The sequence below is a fragment of the Silene latifolia genome, chromosome Y (assembly GCF_048544455.1).
Source record: "Silene latifolia isolate original U9 population chromosome Y, ASM4854445v1, whole genome shotgun sequence".
In the NCBI taxonomy this organism is placed as follows: domain Eukaryota; kingdom Viridiplantae; phylum Streptophyta; class Magnoliopsida; order Caryophyllales; family Caryophyllaceae; genus Silene; species Silene latifolia.
Window position 1 is genome coordinate 260,945,638 of NC_133538.1, and position 17,334 is coordinate 260,962,971.

General features: G+C 44.0%; 1 pseudogene; it reads left to right on the top strand.

Moving 5' to 3' along the window:
- Positions 1-4,635: 4,635 nt before the first annotated feature.
- Positions 4,636-17,334, top strand: part of LOC141630537 (flotillin-like protein 6) — a 54,915-nt pseudogene continuing 42,216 nt past the window's right edge.

A 17,334-nucleotide genomic window follows, 5' to 3' on the forward strand; every position in this document is an offset into this window, starting at 1 on the left:
TCATCCGTGAAACATATCATCCATCATCCATGGATGAAACGGGTGGATCGGGTGAAAACGGATGTTGTGTATTTATATGTTTCAAGTTTAAAAAAATGATGATTTTTTATTCTCTACAAAAATAAAGTTAGATTAATATTTTCATTTAACTTTCTAGTGGGTAGGTTCACAAAACATCTATATTGAGAGTATTAAAATATGAAAATTTGAATATTTTATATCTTAATAATGTGTTATATATCAAATAACATTAAATAAAAAGTAATAAATTCGGGTCATGGATGGACGGCGTGTTAGAGAATAATTAGGAGAACTATTCTTCCATTATCTTACATAGACGGCAGTGAACCACCCCCACAAACAATTACAACCAATGACAAACCTGCACCAAATCCGGCCTATAATACTTGATTTCGGCAGGACCGGCTCTTATTCGGTGTCGTGGCAAGCACACTCACCACCAGCCTTAGCCCACTCCTCAACCGAACCACCACAACCCGTGGGGCATGGGACACGCTTGTGTCATCTTATGCTCGTCCTTTTCGTGGCCATATAAAACAACCCCGTCAGAAACTAAAAAATATCACCAAAGGCTCCCTCTCTATATCTGACTATATGACCAAAATCAAGACAACAGTCGAAGAACTCGCCCTTCTCGGAACCATCATACCCAATGAGGACGTCACTGATCAAGTCATTGAAGGGTTGGACTCATCCTATCAACCCGTCATTGATGCGATCAATGCCCGTGATAATCCTATTTCCTTTACCAAACTCCTTGAGAAACTTATCCACCGTGAACTTCTCATCTCCCAAACTGAAACCCGTTCTGCCACCTCCTTTCCCGATGTAGCCCACCCCACCTACGCCCGTCACAACCCCGCCCCTGTCCCAACACGCTAGCCCTCACCAGCCGTGTCCCAGCCCAACCAAAACCCAAAAAATCCCTTCAAAGGGAAGTGTCAATGGTGTCACACACAAGGTCATACTCTCGCTTATTGACCGAGTTTTAAAGCTTTGTATCCCGACATCCGTGTTCCACCATACACCCGTACCCCTGCCCCTACTACCACTCCTGCCCGGGTCCACCCGACTACCCTGAACCCGCAAGCCCCACCCTCCCCTTGGTTATTGGATAGTGGTGCGTCTCCCCTCGATAATCTTGTCCTTCACTAGCCTTATGACGATACTGATGAAATTGTCATCGGCGATGGTTCTAGTCTCCCTATTCATCACACTGGTTATGCTCTAGTTTCCTCCTTTAAACTCAGAAATGTCTTTCATATTCCTTTAATGCATAAAAATATTATTTCCGTTTCCAAGTTTTGTTCCGATAACAATGTGTCTATTGACTTTTTCTCTCATTCTTTTTTTGTCAAGGACCTTAACTCAGGGACAAAGCTATTCACAGGACCAACGAAGGATGGTGTCTACTTACATCATCGTTTTAGACACCATATTTTTCAATTTTAAAGTCTATTGTTTCGAATTTAAATTCCAAACATGTTATTTCCAAAGACAATTGCAAGGCTTACAGTATCTATAAAAGTCATAAATTACCCTTCGATATGTCCTCACTTACGTCTCAATTTCCACCTGAAATTATTTTTAGCAATTTATGGTCATCACCAGTTTATTCACTCGATCAATTTAAATACTACGTTATTTTTGTTGATCACTATACAAAATTTATGTGGCTATTTTCGCTTAAAAAGAAGCCCAACACTCACCGAACATTTTTGACATTTAAAGCTCTTGTTGAGAAACAATTTTCTCGCCCCATTTTAACATTTTATTCCGATAATGGCGGAGAATTTGAAAAACTAAAACCCAACCTTGCATCATTTGGAATTCAACATCTCACCTTGGCCTCTCCCCCTCACACCCCCGAGCACAATGGCTTTGTGGAGCGGCGCCATCGACATATTTTAGACACTGGTCTAGCTCTCCTAGCCTATGCTTCCATGCCTCTCGAGTATTGGCACTATGCCTTCCAAACGGCGGTCTATCTAATAAATAGAATGCCTACTCCCACTTTCCAAAACAACTCTCCCTATTCTCGTCTTTTCCATACTCTTCCGAAATATGTCAACATTAAAAGCTTTGGTAGTCTTTGCTTCCCATGGCTCCGACCCTACACTCACCACAAACTTGAGGCCCGATCCATCGCTTGTGTGTTTATTGGTTACTCTCCGTCCCAACACTCTTATCTTTACCTTGACCCCACTACAAACCGTGTCTATAGCTCTCGGCACGTAAAATTTGTAGACCAAACCTATCCCTTTGCCTCTTCCACCACACCCATCGCACCCCTCCCATCCTCTGATGAGAGGTGCCAAATCACTATTCCGCTGCTCCAATCTCCTCCCCTGCCCAACCACGAACCCGACACACCCCATGTTTCCCCTTGTCCTCACTCCCTTGCCTCCGCTGTATCCACACCCACCCCCGCCTCTCCTACTGCCTCTAACACGACTACCCTTTCCCCTCCACCTCCCCCTCCTCCTCCTCCACGCCCCCAACCCACCATCATGCCACTCGAGCCTCACACAACATCTTCAAGCACATTGACAAATTAAATCTCAAGGCCTAACTTCACACCACTGAGCCAAAGACTATTAAACAGGCCCTCGTTGATCCGACATGGCGAGCCGCCATGGAAGAATAATTCACTGCCCTTCAATGAAATAATACCTGGGAAGCTGCCCATAACATCGTTAGTTGTAAGTGGGTGTTTCGCACCTAATACAATCCCGACAGAACCATCCATAAACACAAAGCTTGTTTAGTCACGAAAGGCTTCAACCAAAGGCCTGGGCTTGACTATACGGAAACCTTTAGTCCCGTTATCAAACCTGCCACTGTCCATTTATTGCTAAGTCTTGCCGTCACCAACAATTGGCCTCTTCGTCAACTCGACATAAATGACGCGTTTTTATAAGGAACCCTCACTGATTCTGTTTACATGTCGCAACCCCCGGGATTTGTCGACCCTGCAAAACCTACATATGTTTGTCAATTACGAAAGGCCATATATGGCTTGAAGTAAGCCTCTCGGGCCTGGTATAACGAGCTCCGTTCCCACCTCCTATGCGCTGGTTTCACAACCTTCGTATCCGATACATCGTTATTTTTATATCACGGAACTTATAATTTATTTGTTCTTGTATATGTTGACGATATTATTGCTACAGGTTCGTGTAATGCCATCGTTTAACAATTTATTGAAGCTCTATTTGCGTGTTTCGTTCTCAAAGATCTGGGTAATTTATCTTATTTCTGGGTAATCTATCTTATTTACTTGGTGTTGAGGTTTAACCCTGCTCCCTTGGCCTGTTTATCAACCAACAAAAATACATATTTTAAATCGAGCAAACATGCTGGAAGCTAAACCTTCAACTACACCAATGGATTCCTCTACGAAACTAGCTCTTGCTGATGGTCCAGACTTCGACAACCCTAATGAGTACCGAGCCCTACTGGGCAGACTTCAATATTTGTCCTTAACCCACCCCGACTTTGCTTTCGCTGTCAACAAGCTCTCCCAGTTTATGCTCCGTCCCTCTGTGCCTCACTGGAATGCTTTGAAATGACTACTATGCTACCTTGTTGGCACAGCCTCCCACGGTATTATCATCCGTCGAGAGTCTCCATTGAGCCTTCACGCTTATTCCAACTCGGATTGGGGTGGTAATGTTGATGATTTAACGTCTACTGGAGCGTACATTGTCTACCTTGGTAGAAATCCCATATCTTGGAGCTCAAAGAAACAACGTACCGTCTCTCGCTCCTCTACTGAAGCCGAGTACAGGTCCGTTGCAAATGCTTCCGCTGAACTCATTTGGCTTGGACACTTGCTTAATGAACTTCGTGTCACGCTTCTCTTCAGTCCGGCCATCTATTGTGATAATCTTGGTGCCACAAATTTAAGTGCTAATCCTGTTTTCCATTCCCGAATGAAGCATGTGGCACTTGATTACCATTTTATTCGAGAAAAAGTTCAATTAGGTTCTCTTCAAGTTGTCCCTATTGCTAATGACGATCAACTCACTGATGCCCTTACCAAACCTCTTTCAAGACCAAAGTTTGCTATGCTCATGTCCAAGATTGGTCTTCTCTTCCGACAGTCCATCTTGCGGGGGGATGTTAGAGAATAATTAGGAGAATTATTCTCTCCATTATCTTGTATATTGTTACCTTATTAGTTGCTAATTAGGTGCTATAATATTGGTAAATATCCTTGTTAATAGGATCATATCTTTAGGTAATTTTGACCATTACTTGTATAAATCCTACGCTTAACACTGCTGTATAATCATCACATTCAATATACATATTTTACATTCTCTACATGGTGGGTGAAATTTCTTCATCCATCCGTCATCCGTCATCCGTCATCCGTTTCATCCATCATCCATTTAAATTGGGTTTTCATCCATCTTTTAGGATCGAGTGGATCATATTTCGATCGGATGCGGGTGACATTGACATCCGTATTCCCTGTACAAGTTTTCATTCCGAGTTGTACTTTGATTTCGGTTTGAAATAACCGGACTAGAAAGCATCCTCTAATTTCAAAAATCTCATCAACTGAGACCTACTGTACACAATCCAACTTAAAAACGAACGTACAAAATGTATAGAATTGCCAGTGCATCCGAGTACCTGGTCATAACCGGGGTAGGGATAACAGACATCAAGCTAGCCAATAAGGCATGGGTCCTACCAGAACAGGCATGCACCCGGTTCAACATATCTCCGGTCAACTACACATTCGAGGTGCAAGCAATGAGCTCGGAGAAACTACCCTTCATCCTACATCGCCTTTGTTCTGAAATATCTAAGAGTTAGTTTCAATAAAGATCATCAAATATTCAGTGCTGCAGTGGTTAGATATACATTTTTGCTCTTTTATCTCATTTAGTTATAAATTGTGACTTCAATGTTATTTAATGCCTAGTTTTAGTCCTTTATTTTCAAAATTGTATTAGTTATAAATTCATTCTATGATTTTTGTTGTTTTTGGGTACTTTCATCAATTTTTATTTAAAATTTATGTTAAGGAAATCAAGAGTTAAAGTTATAGTTTTAATGTCGTGACTTTCAAATATCCTCTTATTTGTTATAGTTACAATAAAATATTATGTACTCAAATATCTATTACATTTAACATAAAGAAAAATATCAAAATTTAGTGTTTTATGTTAGCCTCACGAATTTTTTGTGTTTAAATTTTAGTTCCCATCGCCGAAATCATTGTTCAGTTTTTGCAACCCCTATGATCAAATCCTAGAATCGCCCCTGATAGATGATGAAAGTCTAGTAAAGTATGCTAAGCTAATTTCACCCCATATCTCACCATCTTAAGGAGTTAGTCCAAGGTGTGATCGAGGGTGAAACTCGAGTCGTAGCCGCGTCCATGACCATGGAGGAGGTGTTCAAGGGAACCAAGAACTTTAAGCAGGAGGTGTTTGAGAAGGTGCAGCTAATACTTGACCAATTTGGGTTACTAATTTACAATGCTAATATTAAACAGTTGGTTGATATTCTTGGACATGAGTATTTCTCTTATTTGGGTCAAAACACTTGAATGGAAGCTGTTAGGCCCAAAATATGGATATGGGCTGACTTGGGGCAGCAGGCCTGGAAGCATTGCGGGATGCAGGATATCAGGGAGTCAGGGTGACAACATCAGCAAGCAGCGCAGGATGTGGGCTTTGTTCTACGCGGAAGAAGCGTGTGAGAGTCCAACCTCTTACCGAATCCAAAGAAGGAAAGTCCTACCCGGTGTCAAATTAGGAATAACTTGGAGGGAAAGCAAGAAACCCTAGCTCATCGAGCTCCCCTATATAAAGAGCCTCAATGCAAAGAAGAAAGATCATCAGGAAATACGAGAACTAAACCCTAGCATTCATAGCAAGCGAACAAACTGTACTTCCTCTCGAATTATAGTGAAAATATTGGTGGGATTCCGTCTCCCCCCGTGGTTGTTTGCCACATCGGGTTTTCCGCGTCACCAAAATTGTCTGTGTTCTTTATTTACGTCGCTCATACAGGTTAACATACAACAATCAAACGAATCATAATTCAGACCTAACGTTAAGACTACTTTAACCCTAAATTGGTAGAAATTTACCAAAACAGTTTGGCGCCCACCGTGGGGTATAGTGGTCGTCTCCGTTAGCCAGTCTACTCAGCAACTAAAACATGTCCGGACACAAGGAAACCAACTCAGGCGGCACCAGCGGAGCCCCAACAACACAGGTACCGCCCCCTCGACAGCGACACAGGCACCATCTCCCTCGGCAGCAGCGGCAGTACGTACAACCTCAGTTCAGACCACCACTGCTGCTCAGATACCAGCGGTCAAGCAAAGTCAAAGCTCCTAGGCAGCAGCAAGCCCATCTTCGGGGAGGATCCAGGCTAGAGACCCATGAGTCGTTCAGGGACGGCATGGAGTCACACAGTCGGAAAGAGGAACACAATCCAGGCAACAGGTTTAGGCTCCTCCGAGTCCCACCAGCATCATGATAAGCGGGTTGGACACATTAGCAAGGACAATCCGGACTATGCTGAGCGAAAATAGAAGCATGAGATCCCAGATGGAAGAGGACAACAATCTCCTCCGAGCGCAGATCAACGAATTGAGGAGCCATGCAGCTAGTTCGGCCCCTTGGATGCAAGAAGACAGATCTGGAAGGCCGCCAGGAGAAAGTGGGGATCGAAGGCAGACACGAGTATTACCACGCGAAGTAGCACTCAGGCTGGATATGGATGGAACACCACAGCTAAGAGAAGGTCTGGTCCTAACAGGACTGGGGGCATTAACACCATATGAGGAACCAGCACGCCAAGAGCCTACTCCCACATCAGGCGCAGAGGGACATTAGAGAAGCAGGGCTACAGTTGCGGTCCTGATAACCAGGATGCCAGTTACGAATCAAATTGAATATACCTGGGGAGGCACCCCGGCGGCAGCAACATCGCAGGTGCGCCAAACAGAAGTCTTGGAATAGCAAAACTTCGTACGAGGAGCAGAACGTCAGTCACAGGAGCATCTGCGACCCACCGGGAGAGAGACATTCATAGAATAACAGTACCAGGAACTACGGAGCCTCCTCCGGAGGGTCCCAAGAATGCCTCTGCCGATGGAGATGGTTGCACTAGAAAGCTACGCTGACTCGCCGTTTACTGGCGATATAGCTACGGTGGCCTTACCAAAAGGATTTAGCGTCCCAACGATGACCCTCTTCGATGGAACTACATACCCCTGTGATCACATCAGTCAATTCAAGTAGAAGATGATGGTTACTACTGCCACGGGAGCCTCAAAGGAGACATGTATGTGTAAAGGATTCGGTTCAACCCTAACCGGAGCAGCATTACAATGGTTCGTCGGCTTGTCTAACGGGACCATATCTTCATTCGCTGACCTGGTCAACGCATTTAACCAACAGTTCTCCAGCAGCCGGAGAACACCCAAACAGTCAAGCGACCTATACACGATCGTCCAGGAAATAGGTGAATCAATCAAAGATTATGTCACCAGGTTCATTGCAGAGAAAGTCTCAATACGAGGCTGCGATATGTCCACTGCCATCAACGCCTTCAGGCACGGCCTGGATAAGGAATCCAACCTCTACAAAGAATTAACTATGTACCTTTGTGAGAGGTTCAAAGAAGTCCAGTAGAGAGCTACAGCGGCATTAAGGTTAGAAGAAGACATACAGGCTCGAAAGGGAGTAGCAAACTTCGAAAAGACAAGCAGGAAATTCACAACAGAAAAGAAAGACGAACGAGCTAAGCCATACAGCAGACCCAATATCAGCAGAATAGCAGAAAAAACTCAGCAAATTGACGACTCTCCGCATCCTCCTAAGCTATCTGAATACGGATTCAACACGGGAATGGAAGGGCCGAAAGCACTTAGAAGCCTGGGTGATCGGTGAGGTGGCCAAAGCCTCCCACTCAGACCGACCCAACGACGACAAAAAGACAAGAAGAAGAGATGCGAATGGCATCAGGACATAGGTCACGGAGACGTAAGATCGCCTACAAGTTGCGAAAGGAAGTGAAGTTCCGTACGCAAGGGAAACTTGGATCACCTGCTATCACGTGGGGGCAAGCAGGATAGGAGGGAAGCAGCAAATCAGGTGCTTCCTTCTGCCCCACCCATATGCACGAAAATTATTAACGTGATAACAGGCGGATCCGAGCTATCAGGTTTGACATATTCCGCCGCTAAGAGGAAAGCCACCGGAAGTAAAGGGGATCATCCAGAAACTTCATATAGGGTAAGCCAGAGCAATTTAACCCCGGTAACTTTCGACGAGACTGACATAGAAAGCGGTGCAGAGCAACATGACGATGCCCTAACTATAACGTTATCCGTTGGCAATTGCACCGCATTTAAAAGCATTAGTGGATACGGGAGCTCTGTGAATCTCATCATGCTCGAAACCCTCAAAACCATGGGTTTTGATAAAGAGAACCTGATAAAGAAATTTTTGCCCCTGGTAGGATTCAGTGGTGAAACTGCGCATTCGGTGGGTGAGATAACCATCCCAACATATATTGAAGAAGTTAATAAACTAGTGAGATACCTAGTCATTGAGGGTCCAACCACCTACAACGTGATACTAGGAAGACCATGGCTGCATCAGATGAAGGCGGTGCCCTCAACATATCACCAATGTCTCAAGTTCCCAACGCCATGGGGTACGGTCACAGTAAAAGGAGATCGAGAGGAATCCAGAAACTGCTACGCTCAAGCCCCCAAGGCTACAACCAAGCTCCCTTCATAGCAATTACAGAACCGGGGCACCTCGACAAAATATAAGGAGCCTCCCTCAGAGGAACTGGACCAGATACACCTGGACGAGGCACACCCGGATATGACAGTATTGATTGGGGTAACTTGCAATGAAAAGCTGCGCAGCCAGCTGATTCAATTTCTCAAAAACAACATGGATTGCTTCGCTTGGTCCCACAATGATATGGTGGGCATAGACCCATCCGTTATTTCGCATAAATTAAGGGTGAACCCAAGCTGCAGCCCGGTACAGCAGAAGAGAAGAAAATTTGCGGTAGAAAGAAATGAGGTCATTAACAAAGAAGTAGACAGTCTCCTGGCATCAGACAAAATTAGGGAAGTTAGCTACCCTGAGTGGCTCTCTAATGTAGTAGTGGTGCCCAAGAAGAACGGCAAATGGAGGGTGTGTGTAGACTTCACAGATCTAAACAAAGCTTGTCCCAAGGACCCTTTCCTACTGCCACATATCGATGCAATGGTGGATGCTACTGCGGGACACGAGGTACTCACTTTCCTCGATGCCTGGAGCAGTTATAATCAGATCAAGATGCATCCACAAGATCAAGAGAAAACAGCATTCATGTCAGAAAGAGGCATATATTGTTACAAGGTCATGCCCTTTGGCCTAAAGGACGCCGGGTCCACTTACCAACGGTTGGTAAATAAAATGTTCAAACAGCAAATAGGAAAGACCATGGAAGTATACATAGACGACATGGTAGTGAAGTCCAAAAAAGCAGAAATGCACATGGAGCACTTGGCGGACACCTTCCAAACGTTAAGGGAGTTTAAAATGAAACTTAATCCATCTAAGTGCTCGTTTGGGGTGTCCTCAAGAAAATTCTTAGGGTATATGGTGACCCAGAGAGGAATTGAAGCAAGAAAGGAACAGATAAAAGCAATACTCCAGCTGGAATCACCCCAGAAGCCAAAGGATGTGCAAAGATTAGCAGGGAAGGTGGCGGCCCTAAACAGGTTCATATCAAGGGCCTCGGAGAGGTGCAAGCTGTTCTATGATATATTGAGGAAGAGTCAGAAATTCGAATGGACTGAGGAACATGAAAAAGCGTTCGCAGAACTCAAAATCTACCTAAGCACGCCACCATTACTCGCAAAACCAGAGCAAGGGGAACCACTATTCTTGTACCTGTCAGTCACGGAAGTAGATGTAAGCGCAGTGTTAGTCAAAGAACAGGAAGGGGTGCAGCATCCCGTATATTACATTATCAAGTCTCTGCTTCCTGCAGAGACCAGGTACACTTCCTTTGAAAAACTAGCATTGGCTTTGGTTACTGCTTCTTATAAACTGCGGCCACACTTTGAATCTCACACCATCCACGTAATAACAAATTACCCGCTAAAGACTATTATGAGGAAGCCTGAACTTTCGGGCAGAATGACTAAATGGTCAGTACATCTTAGTGGCTATAACTTGCAATTTGAACCCAGAACGGCGATAAAATCCCAAGCCCTAGCAGATTTCGTCTCTGACTTCTGCCCTGCCACCCATGAGGAGGCAGAAGAGGGAATGCTGGCGATAACATGGAATCAGGATGGTGAGATATGGACCCTATACATTGACGGAGCCTCAAATGCAAGAGGGGCTGGTGTAGGTTTGGTCCTTCGATCTCCTAAAGGAGATATGATAGTACAAGCTATTAGGTGTGAGTTCAAGGCAACCAACAACGAAGCCGAGTACGAAGCCCTTATATTTGGGATGCAGATGGCGTCAGGGCTCAAGGTGAAGAACCTGAGGCTATACAGTGACTCCTTACTTGTGGTAAATCACGTAAACAACGAATATGTAGCACGTGATTCAAAGATGATAGCCTACTTGAAGATAGCCACGGAGAAAAACTTAAAGTTTAGAACATTCAAGATAACTCAGGTGCCGCGGGAGCAGAACGTGGAGGCAGACGCACTGGCCACGTTAGGATCCACCTTCCAGCCCACATAACTATCAAACATACCAATTACCCATGTGTTGACCCCAGCCATCTAGAGGGAGCCAGATCAGAGACCGGTGAAAGAGGATGTACACATGCAGTGTGCACAGGGAGCCAGGATGCTGGTTTCCACAGTAGGACAGCAGGATGCAGATTGGTGAGTTCCAAACCTAAATTGGTTAAGGGATGGGACACTCCCTGAAGACAGAAAGGAAGCACAAAGTTTCAGAATAAAAGCTTCCAGGTATATCATGATTGATAATATTCTCTTTAGAAAATCATTGGCAGGACCATGCCTCAGGTGCTTAAGCAAAGAGGAAGCTGAAAAAGTACTGCAAGATGTACACAGCGGAGAATGCGGGAACCACACTGGAGGGCGAAGTCTGTGGGCGAAGTCTGTCAAACAAAATCTTGAGACAAGGGTATTTCTGGCCCACCATGCGCGCAGACGCCGTAAATCACGCTAAACGCTGTGAATCATGTCAAAAGGCGGCTCCAGCAATCCACCAGCCAGCAGAACCAATGCATCCGATTATCTCTCCATGGCCATTCATGATGTGGGGCATGGACATAGTGGGTAAGCTGCCCAGGGCTCCAGGAAACAGAGTATATATGCTAGTTATGATCGACTAATTCTCAAAGTGGATTGAAGTAGAGGCAATAACAGAGGTAAAAGAACAGCAGGTGATCTCTTTCATCAAGCGCAACATCATAAGCAGATTTGGGATACCATCCGAAATCATATGCGACAATGGGTCCCAGTTCATATCAGATAACACCGAAGGCTTCTGTGCACGATGGAACATAACGCTGAGAAAATCAGCCCCCAGATATCCACAAACTAATGGCCAAGCCGAATCCAGCAAAAAAATCATTGTGGAGAACCTCAGAAAACGGCTGGAAGAGCTGGGGGAAAATGGGCGGATGAACTACCATTGGTACTCTGGTCAGACAGGACAACACCGAAAATGGCAACAGGCCAAACTCCGTTTAGCCTTGTGTACGGAGCAGAGGCAGTAATACCCTCGGAAGTTCTGGTACCCACGCACAAATACGGATGAGCAAAACACGATCGAAATGGCCAGGAGCCTGGATACAGTTGATGAGCTGCGGGAAAGCGCCTACATACGTATGACATCGTATAAACAATCCGTGGCGAGGACATATAACAAGAATGTCAAAATCAGGACCCTTGAAGTAGGGGACCTCGTACTAAGAAGGGTATTCGAAAATACCAAGAACCACAAGGCAGACAAGTTTGCCTACAAATGGGAAGGGCCGTATCAGGTCAAAAGTGTTATCAAGAATGGGGCATACAGGTTGATGACCATGCACGGTCAAATCCTGGATAAACCCTGGAACATCCGTCACTTGAAACGGTACTTTGTCTGACAAAGTGCCAAAACTTTAGTGTATAAAGGACCTTTCAAAAGTCCGTGAAGCAAAAAAAAAAAAAAAGGGGGGGGGGGGGGTTTAGTATATGCTTTAGGTAATTGTGTGCTTCCAAAAACTTTCTTTTGTCTTCCTTAGTTTTCCTTTAACCAAATAGAGTCGTTTTTAAACCAAGTAGTTCAGGATGTGGCTTTCTGGATCCAGGTGTTGCCCTGGAACACCATGAGATAGCACCAGGTAATTTGCACTACTTAGGACTTTATAATGCTTCTATGAAGAAAGGCTTTGATACTAATGTTGGTTACTTGTCAGATAAGGAACACTTTGAGGGTCCAGCCCCTGCCATGTGAGGCTACGAAGATGTTTATCTTAAGTCAAGCCACATGGAGAGCATACACCGAGGTAGCGCGCAGGGTACGGCATACTAAGACCACCCATACCTTAACGTTTGATGCGTGTATTTTATATAAGGTTTTTACCTCATTTTTACACGCATTTCTGTACTATTTATGTAGCATCTAGCTACAAATACCCCCGAATATTCTACTTTGGTTCGTTTTATGTAATTTGCAGGAATAAACCAAAGAGGAGCTAAATCGAGCCTATTTTGTCCCGATTGCATGCATTTATGGAGAATAAGGAGCAGGAGCTTGGAATTTAACATTTTGAAGACTCGTGAGCTGGTTTCGGAAGGTGTTTTAAGGTCTTACGTGCCAAGATAGCTCGATCGAGTAATTTATTACTCGATCGAATGCTTATTATACTCCCAGTTGCTCGATCGAGCAATCCAAGTTAACGCAAGAGAAGACATAGCAAGAAGTACTCGGTCGAGTGGTTTATAACCACTCGATCGAGTGGTTTGGCGTTAGTTTGCTCGATCAAGTGGTTTATTTCCACTCGATCGAGTGGTTTGTCCTTCTATAGACTTTTTCCGCCTAATTTTCGTATGGGCTTTTGTAATTAGTCCATAGGTTAGATTAGGAAGGGATTTTCGTATGTAAAGAGAAGGGGGACTGCGTAACTTCTCTTCTCCTCTGGCATTCACTTTTACTCTATACTTTGGCTACTATTGATTGGATCTTGCTCTTTTTCCACTCTTTTGCTACTCAGATTCGGATTTGTATTGGTACTATCATTCTCCTTTAATTCCTTAATTCTTAATCATTGCTTTAATTCCTTCTTCCCTTTTATTTCTATCATAATTGCTTTTAATTCAATCTTTATTATTTTTATTATCATGTTTAGCTTTGATTATCCATATGTTATTGTTGGTAATTCAATAACGATGTGTAGCTAATTCCCTTCTGCTAGGACTATAGGGGATCCATAATTATGAAAGGAAAGTAATCGAATCATAAGGTTAATGCTGGTATAACCTTTGTTGTTAACTGCTGCAATTAATTGTATCTGTTTAATTGAGTCGACGCAATTAGGCATTTATATCTTAGTGACCCTTGACCTGGACCGAAAGGTTGGAAAAGGCGAGACTAGTAGCGAACAATAGACCATTATAGTTAGGGCGAAAGCTAAGCTATTTGTGCTTTAGGGCGAATTGAGACCGAAAGGAGATATTCACCGCTCCTCAGACCGTATCTGCATTGACCTGAGACCTAGATTACTTGACTGAATGATTATGGTGAACCGTCTGTCTTAGCTGTTCCCTCTACTTAATTTATCTTATTTCTCTTATTTTCTCTTCCTTATCCTTACCATTAGTTTAGAATCAATCAATTAAAAACCCCCCAATTTGGTTACCTTGACAGACTTAGACGAGGCTAACATTTTCCCATCTCCCTGTGGATTCGACCCGACTTCCCTAGCTATATTAGTTAGAGCCAGTTGGTTATTTTTAATAGGTATACGACTGCCCTGTCTAATTTTGGCGCCGTTTCCGAGGAGGTGGCGCAATTTTGTTGCTTTATTTAAGTTTGTTTCTCGTCTCAAGGAATTTATTCCTTGAGACTGATCTCATTTTTTGCAAAGTTTTTGATTAGCTTTGCAGGTTAGTTGTTGCTTTGTGAAATCTATTTGCCAGAATGCCTAAGTTAGCCAGCCATTCAGAGCCTACTGTGGATTCACTTCCAACAGGTTTCTTATTACCCATTATTGATCAGGGAAACTTTGGAATCCACCCGTCTTACATACAACTGGTAGAGAGAAATCTCTTTAGGGGGTACCTGAAGAAGATCCATACAGGCATCTAGAGCTGTTTACAGAGTATTGCTCTACCATTCCCCTTTCTGCTGGGGTGACACAGGACAAAGTAAAGGTAGCCCTCATTCCCTTTTCTTTAGCTGATGATGCCCGGGAGTGGTTGAGAGATCTTGATAGGGAGGCAGCCGGTGTAACCGACTGGAATTCCCTTTCTTTAGCCTTTTACAGGCGATATTTTCCACTGCAGCGCACCAATGCCTTGAGAGCTCGGGATTAGTTCTTTTGGCTTGTTTGTCTCTTCACTGAAGATTTGAATGGGGCCTGGACTAGATTCAAGAAACTTGTCCGTTATGTGCCTCGTCACGGGTTCAAGAAATGGTTCCTTTGTACCCAATTCTACAATGGGTTATATCGGAGCGAGAGAGCTATTCTTGACAGCGTAGCTAGAGGGAGATTCACGAAGAATGTTGAAGATGAACAAGGGTGGCGTCTCATTGAGGAGATGTCTATTCACGTCTCTGAATATGCAAATCCCCGAGGTAGTAAGCAGGTTATTGAGTCAGTTGCTGCTGCAGTGGAAGGTCCTAGCAAAAGTCTAGGTAATGTGGAGATTACAGACGTTTCAGGCGAGAGTGCTCAGGTTTGTTCGATTAATGAGTATGTTGAGCTGTGTAGTAGATGTGGTATGGAAGGGCATAACCCTATTGGATGCCTGGCGAGTACAGAGCGCATCCTCGCTTATAAGAAATACAAGCAAGGAGTTCCTTTTTCTCAACTGTACGAAGAAATAAGGAATGCTCCTACTCTTTATACGCCAGCGCCGCAACCCGTTCCTCCTCCTGCAAATCAAGAAATTGCCGAATTGAAATCCTTTATGTTTAGCATCACACAACAATTTAAGGAGAAGTGCAATAGGAAAGAAAATGTCATAGCGGAGTTGAGAGAACAAGTCGCGCAGTTAACACTCGTGAAAGACCAAGCCAAGCCTCTACCATGCGATTCAGCCAATGCAATGAATCTCCAAGTTGGCCTCACTCATGAAGGGCCAAAAGTACTAGTAGACGGGGTTTTGATAGCTGAAGATACCCCGGAGGATGATATAGATGAGTTTTTGGACGAAATAGTTGCTGTGTGTGGTCCAAACACTCGATCGAGTGAAAAATCTACTCGATCGAGTGATTTAATTCATCCTGTCACTCGATCGAGTGATAATTATGGTCGATCGAGCAGTGCAGAAAACGAGGATGGTCGATCGAGTGATATACTTACTCGATCGAGTAAGTTTGCTGAAGAAATCACTCGATCGAGCGATAAAAATGCTCGATCGAGTAAAGCAGAAAAAGGGAATGGTCGATCGAGTGAGGAAAGAGCTCGATCGAGAATTTCTTAACATGAAATCACTCGATTGAGGGATAAAAGTACTCGATCGAGTACCAGAAGCGGCGGAGATCATATTTCACTATCTAATTCCGCTACCGTGTCATCTCCCCCTGCTGTGGAGACATCACGCGTTGATAAGGGTAAAGAGAAAGTTGCGGGTCCACTCATTGCTACCAGAGTGTCTTTCCCAGGTCGTCTGAAGGACGCAAGGATCGAGCGACAGTACGGTATGTTCGTGGACGTTGTGAAGAACCTCCAGGTAACTGTCCCTTTTACCGAACTTGTTACTCAGGTACCTACTTACGCTAACTTTATGAAAGATATTGTGACGTGTAAGAGGGATTTAAGTGAGTTTGAGACAGTTTCATTTATGGAAGAGTCTAGTAATTTGCTTTTAAACAAGGCTCCACCCAAAATGAAAGACCCGGGCAGCTTTTCTATTACCTGTATTATAGGCAATGTGGTCATTGTTAAGGCCCTTTGTGACTTAGGAGCCAGCGTTAGTGTCATGCCCTTATCTGTCTGCAAGAAACTGAACATGAGTCACATTAAAGTGACTAACATTACCCTACAGATGGCTGATAGATCTGTTAGGAAGCCCTTAGGTGTCTTGGAGGACGTGCCTGTGAAGATAGGCAAGCTCTTTATCCCAGTTGATTTCATTGTTTTAGATATAGCTGAGGACACCCGGACCCCAATTATCTTAGGAAGACCATTCCTTTGTACAGCTGGGGCCGTTATTGATGTCAAACAAGGGCGTTTGACTCTTGCAGTAGGGGATGACGCGATCACTTTCAGTCTGCCTAGTACTTTGGCTCGGCCAATGATAGAGGATACTTGCTATTCGGTTGATATTATTGACGAGTCTATTTATGACTTCTGGTCGGGTTCTTTTATAAAGGACCCACTAGAAGCTCTTATGCTTTTTTATGAGTGTGCATATAGCCCAGATGGCAGTGACGCTGTGTTGAATTTGCTTGTTGTGATTTAGATGAGCCTGAACTCACCGAAGCTGAGGGAGAGCAAGTGGAACAGATGATTAGCACTCTTTGCTCCATTGAGGTAAAGGTACCGGAGCTTAAGCCTCTCCCTTCTCATCTTAAATATGTTTTCTTAGACGATACAGAGCAATATCCAGTCATTGTTAGTGCTAAGCTTAATGATGATCAACTGACTTCTTTGTTAGCTGTACTTAATAAAAACAGGAAAGCACTAGGTTATTCGTTGGACGATATCAAGGGGATTAGTCCCGATATTTGTATGCACAGGATAGAGCTGGAGGAAGATCACAAACCTTGCAGACAGGGTCAGCGCAGACTGAACCAGAAGATGCAGGATGTTGTGATGGCTGAGGTAATGAAGCTGCTTGACACAGGTATTATTTATTCTGTTGGTCACTCTAAATGGGTGAGTCCAGTACAGGTGGTCCCGAAGAAAGGAGGGACAACTGTAGTTAAGAATGATAAGGATGAGTTAATACCTACTCGAGTAGTGACTGGTTGGCGGATGTGTATAGATTACAGATAGCTTAATGCCGCCACCAAGAAAGATCACTTTCCCCTTCCTTTTATTGATCAAATGGTAGAAAGGTTAGCTTCTCATAAATTTTTCTGCTATTTAGACGGGTACTCTGGGTTCTTTCAGATCCCT